Consider the following 6,527-nt stretch of genomic DNA (forward strand, 5'->3'; position numbering starts at 1 on the left):
GAAATGAGGAGTGACTTAAGACTTTTCTAGAGCACTTTATACTGGAAGGCTTACAATACAGCTTGAAAGAACATTTAAAAAACTACATATTGAAAATATTTAATGCTCCACAGAGTAATAGCAATCCCTGAGATTATAGTATATGCATATATGTGAAGGACTGATAATAAAAATTTGATGGGCTAAAAACAACTCAATGGGGTGTTTTCATTCAACACAAAGCTTTTTTTGTTTACATAATCAACCAAACTTAATCACAAGATCCTTAATGGCCAGATACTGTTCAACAAATTAATATGATAGGGGTGAGAATTCTTAAACATCTAACTAATCTTCAAGTTTTTTTAAGGTTTTACTCAGTATCAAAAGTGCCTGTGACTCATGTAAGAAATCCAAGAGAAAAGGAGGCGAACATGAACAATATTTTCTGTCACATCACTCTGTTGAAGAACAACAAGAAACAAAGAAAAAGAACAGCAGGTACCATATGTGGTGTGTCTGCCTTTTCATGACAAAAACACACCTAAGTCTCATGCAAAGAAAAAGTGGAATTTACCGGGATAACCCACTAAATGTTTTTTTGTCAGGTTTAAAGTGTCAACATGGGTCTGAAAAACCAAAATACTAGCAAGTTCTCTAACACGGTGAGACCAGCTCTGTTCCTTTGTGTAAAATGATCCAGCATGTCAAAGATTACACATTGTGGGGCCGTGTGAGGAAAAGCTCTGATCTCCCTCCCTTAATCCTTGACAAGCGATCAGATGTCAGTTGGAGGATATCCTGTGTTTTTCTCCTTTTTTAACATGAGTGTAAATTCACCTCAGGATCGTGCAGTTTTATTGTTGTAGGGCCTGTAGTGGATTTGGGTGTCAGACCTCCATATGTGATCATGTCCATATGCGACGTGACTCATTCTACATGTCCACGGGGTTAAAACAGAGAAACAGACACAGACGTGAATAAGAAGGAAATACCAGAGTGACATCCGCTCTTTTGGGACTTCTTGGGAGCCACACACACACACACACACACACAGATTTAAGACAGAGTTAAGACTTCGAGAGTGGAAATTTTGTGATCTTGATCTAGCTGATAAATTATGCTATAAATTAGGACCAGTGTTCTTACACCCTCAGGCTTTACTCGGTGCAGTATTACTGGCCTTATATCGACCTACAAGCTAATACCTGTATATATTTATAAACCTTTTCACAAGTCTTTTGATGTTAACATCAGAATACATAATTAGCCTTACAAAATAATTCATATGCATATTAAAAAATACTGATTATCCTACACTCTATACCACCCTACTTTTACCATTGCTTCTGAGAACCAGCAGTCATTAGTGGTTGTCAGCATCTGAATGAACAACATATTTTTCCCATTAGAACACTCTGGTTTAAAGACTTTGTATGTTTAAACAATGAACTTCTCATTAGCTCTACCTAGAGAGCACAATGACTTTACGACCCTCAAGCCCTGCACATTTATCAGCATTCAAGCTTTCATATTTTCTCACATTTACAATTACACCCTAATTCAGTCTAATAAGAAAGTGGGATGCTTTTAAATAGCTTTTACTGTGATTTTTGAGATGCACAGACACCAGTCTGTCATCAGTTATTCAGGCAAGCAGCATAGCTGGGAGATGTGACAGATGTCTGCATGAAGAAGAGAGACTGAAAAGGAAAGAAAATGTTGAATGAGAGAGGAGAGAGACATACTTCCATCCCATCTCTACTTGTGTCTCAGCCTCATCTCAACTTTGGTCCATTTGTGGTGAGGATGGGACAGGACTAGCCGGCAGCCACGTGCTAAACGTTGTGCTACGGTCAAACTACAAAAATCAGACTATTAAAGTGAGGCATGCTTATACTTGAAAAAGATTACATGGAGACTGCAAATGGATAATCCTTTGAAGCCTGATCAAAGAAAGTCTGAATTTTGAAGTGGGGTGCAGTATGTGTTTACATGCAAAAGGAGTTGATACGGGTAGCTGTTTACATGACTCCAGCATGTAATCCAGTTAGAGAGCGCTCTGTCTTGTCAAGAGTGGCTGTTGTTGTTTGTTGGCATAAAAAAATAGCACAGATGAATGTGAGAGAGTGGCACAGGTATCTGTAAGGGAAACGTTTTAAGTGCTCACACTGCTTCAGATTATTTTGGTTAAGGTATATGATATGCGTAGGTTTTTAGGCATGATATTTCCTTCTGATATTCTATATTTGCAGCCTTATTTCAAGATTTCAACAAGAGCTAACAATCTACCCTTACATTATCCTTCAGATTGTAGGTCTAATAGTTTACACAGAGTATTGTTAGTGTAAGAAGAAACATTTATATTTTAGACCCTTTAGATTTACCCTTTAGACATTCATTATAGATGCTAGATGAAAGTTAAAGAATATTTCAAACTGTCAAAACTGTGATCTCAGATCTAAAATGACTCAGCAGAAAATAATGGAAAAGAAATGCACAAATGTCTTCAATTTTCCAACTCATGTGCAGCCAAGAGAAAATGTCTATGATGCAACCAAAGAATGTTTTCATTTAGAAGTCATTTAAAAGAAACTTTCAAAGAAATGTTGCATAAAGAGGGTGACATTAAAAAAAACTATTTTTAAATGAATAAATCTAAATGTTGTGCCTTCCACAAACTCATGCACCTGTGCCTAATTACATGTGCACTGTGGTATTTTGGATCTGAAACACTTTGATCTTACAGTAAAAAGAAGTCAATATAAATGTCAATGGGCTTTAACAGGGAGCAATCTTTCGAAAATGGATTTTCTTTCTGTCCAATCAAACATGAAGAATTTCTTCCATTGTCACAGATAAACTGATGTTTTTTATAAAGCCTTCCAACTCGTCTTCTCGCCAAGCTCTTTCGATAAAATCTCGTAAATAAAACGGTCTGTCTCTGTTGTTATTGCAGAAGGAGAAAAATGTTTTCTTTTGCTTGTCTGTGCAAATATTTCAGTGTGGTGTAACACAAACATCTACAGACTAAACACTGACATACAAAGGTTCTGGCCTCGTGTTGTGCATGAGGATTTGCAATTGGGTTGCTTTTGTTTTCATGTCCTCTGACGGTCTGTAAAGCAGATGTGCTGTTGTCTTTGTAATGGGAAGAAATAAAGCTGTGGCATGTAGATAAATAGGTAGATCATGGAATTGCCAGATGTAAAGGTTCAATGTGTAAGTCATGGCAGAGCAGATTACTGAAATTTACCAGTACCCCTCCCAAATGTATGCCCATTGGCAGCAGTCCTAGCCCTCATTCCTGGTTTAAAAAGCACTGCAGTCAACCATCACAAAAGCAGAGCTGCATCAAACATCCCAATGACACACTGACAAATAAACCCAAGTTCAAAACAGCCCTACAAAAACAGGAGCACAAACGCAGGCACTGCCCATGTCTAAAAGCTCATATTTGTTGGAACCACAGACATGCTGTGGTTCCCTGTTTGACTAAAGAAAAGACACACGAGGCATTTTCTAGTGAAAAATGCACTACGAGATGTTTCTCCACACAACAAGGAGACCTGTTTGACTAACATCCTGCCTGTGAACAATAAACACTTCACAATGTGAAGAAAAAGATATTCTTTTTCCTTCCATCCTCTCCATGCTCAACACTCTTTGTTTTCTCCATATCCTGTTAAGGAGCCTTGGAACAGCTGGTACTGCTGAATCAAAGGCGATTTTAAATGATGTCAAAATATTGCACCAATGATGACAGCGCAAATAATGAAAGCACTAAAAAAGTTCAGCTTTATCTTAACTATTGATTAATTATGCATGAAATATAAATTTCAGATATGATGGAAATGTGCATTGATGTACAGGGAGAAAAGCACTGCATACATACTTTTTTGGTTAGGAGTGAACATTGTAGCAGGGGTGCAGTTGTCACAGGTTTGTATCTTTGATACTGTTAATGTGCACTCAAAATGAGATGCAGTATTTACCAGCAAAGGGGAAACAGCACTACCTGAGCAGACAGCTAGCTCTATAAGAAAACTGGAAGTGCGCTGTCTCCACACTGTGGTTCAAACCGTTAAATACATCCTTCCATGGTTTTCCTAGACATTTGGTTCATTTTGTTAAGAAGATGAGTAAGACATAATAGTACTTTTCAATCCGTTACTTAAAGATATCCTGATTACGATATGAAACAGGATTTTCCTTTCAAGAAAAGGATTATTTAAAAGCACCACAAAATGAGACACTCACTTTATGTAAATAAATCTAAAGAAAATTTCCATATTATAATCACATTATATCTCCGAACTAAATGTTGTTTATGGGATTTTGTTGTTTAGGTATAACAGAAAAGAGTTATACAGCAAACCGATCATGTCTAACGTCAAAAGAACAAAATGCAACCGCAGTCAAAAGGAGCAGTCAAAAGGAGCAGTCAAAGCCCGAGTCCAGGTTTCAGAGTCAAAAACAGACAGATGGTCACTTAGATGCAGCAGCATGAAGGTCAAAATGCAACCTGGTAAGTGGAGAGTGGGGAACTATGTTCTGAGGGATCACCAAAACGAGGAAGTGGACGCAGGTGAGCTGACTGAAGGGGATTAGAACCAGGTGCGATGGGTTCGTGCAGACAGGTGACTAGTAGAAAACAATGGAAGACTGAGGACATCTGGTGGGTGGATAGTGTGATGCACGATGTTGTGGCCAATAACGGCAAACCCCAAGGCAGAATTATGACAAATAGACAACAAGAAGAATGAAATTTGGTGCCAGTTGAGAAGACCATAAGGTTGGTGAATCTACAACAGCATTATAAAAACAGTCCTTGATTACAGCAAATATTGTAGGGAAAAGTGCTACTTATTATTGTTTTGGAAATTATGTGAGATGAGATTTACTGTAAGAACTCTCAGGAGACTCAGATGTCTTACTCATAAAAATGTAAATAAGGAAAATAGATTAAAAGCGAATGTTAAAATACTTGTTGTGAAGAGCCTCAGTTCTGAAGCTTCTTTCTCGAACAGATCATATTTACGGTCAATCTGAATTTCTCACTGTCTTTCAAGACATGTTTGAATCAACTTTCTGAACATCTACATGCTTCTAACCCCAGTCATTAAAAACACTAATCCCATTTCAGATTAAAAGATTAATCTCAGATGACATTACATCAGTTTGACACCTCCACTGTCTCACCAAAATAGGCATTATTTTAATAGAAAATCCTTCACAATATCCTTTTTTATGGTCTGATCAAGTTTTTTAATAGAATTTTCTATTTTGTTTGTTTGTTTTTGTTTCCATTTTATTTTCTATTCTGATATATAATTATTACAGCAATGCAAAGGTCTACCGTGACAGTGCAGCCTTGCTCAAACAGAAAAGTCAGTCGCATATGCCTGTAAATTAACCAGCAAAAATCAAATTCACCTGTGGGGATTCAGTATTACACCTAAGCATTAGCATGCTGCTGTAACAGCCTGCACTGTTTTGGGAAGACTTTCTACAGGATTTTAGAACATGGCTGAAGGGATTTCCATTCAGCCACAACGGCATTAATGAGGTCTGGCAACTGATGTTGGGTGATAAGGCCTGGCTAACAGTTGGGGATGCAGTTAAGCCCAACAGTATTGGATGAGGTCTAGGTTAAGGCTCTGTGCCCTGGCTGCCTGTTTTTCCATATTGAACTGGGAACATCATTTTCATTTTTTTCATGGGTTTGTGCAAAATGATGCTGCTAACATAGATGTATTTGAAAAACACATGCATGCTATACTTTAGCTTTCTTTACTACAAACACAGAAGCTGCCCAAGGGAATGCACAGTCTGACCTCAAGATCTGTGATAAAGAAGCTCCCGTTACATCTCGGACTGAAGTAGAAACCTCCAGGCTGCAAGCTTTAAACACACTATGACATTTGCTGGATTTGTAATATTGATCGTTTCTTGGTGTGCAGGAGGTCCTGGGGGTTTAAATACAGGACAGGCCCCCATTTGTCAAAAACTAGCTTTGGGAAAGTGGCCAGCTGGAAATGGCAAGGGATGTAGTTTAGTTTTAATAAATGTATTTTATTAAACTTTAAAAAAAATATATATATGGGAAAGTCAGTAATTTCAGCAAGGCAGTGAGTGATTGTGAGCCATATGAGTTGCCAGGTTGTTCAAAGTGCAAACGCAGAAGCCTAATAGCAGGTTAACTAGCGGGGCATCATTTATAGGCTGGATGGTCCAGGTGAGAAACATTAACTAATAACCTTAGAGTAATAGAGTAACCTCCATCAAACCTCCAAGATTAACCGAGTGTGGACCACTGCGTGTTAGGGCATCATTAAAATATTAGCGTTCAAACTTTTTTTTAATGGTTTCAACAGTTCGCTTTCAGTTACTGATTTTTTCATACATCCTAAATTAAATGCTATCCTAAATGTATCGGAGCGTAACTGCGCTTTGTTTTTGGTGAGGGATTTCCTGGCTGCCTGTCTTACTATTGGCATATGCCTGCCCTGGATGATGCGCTTCTCTTCCCAGGCATGACACACTTA

The sequence above is a fragment of the Aulonocara sp. 'chitande type north' Nkhata Bay genome, linkage group LG13 (genome assembly GCF_057382095.1).
Source record: "Aulonocara sp. 'chitande type north' Nkhata Bay isolate Kocher_YH1m ecotype deep benthic linkage group LG13, A_spYH_male_GT1.1, whole genome shotgun sequence".
Lineage (NCBI taxonomy): Eukaryota > Metazoa > Chordata > Actinopteri > Cichliformes > Cichlidae > Aulonocara > Aulonocara sp. 'chitande type north' Nkhata Bay.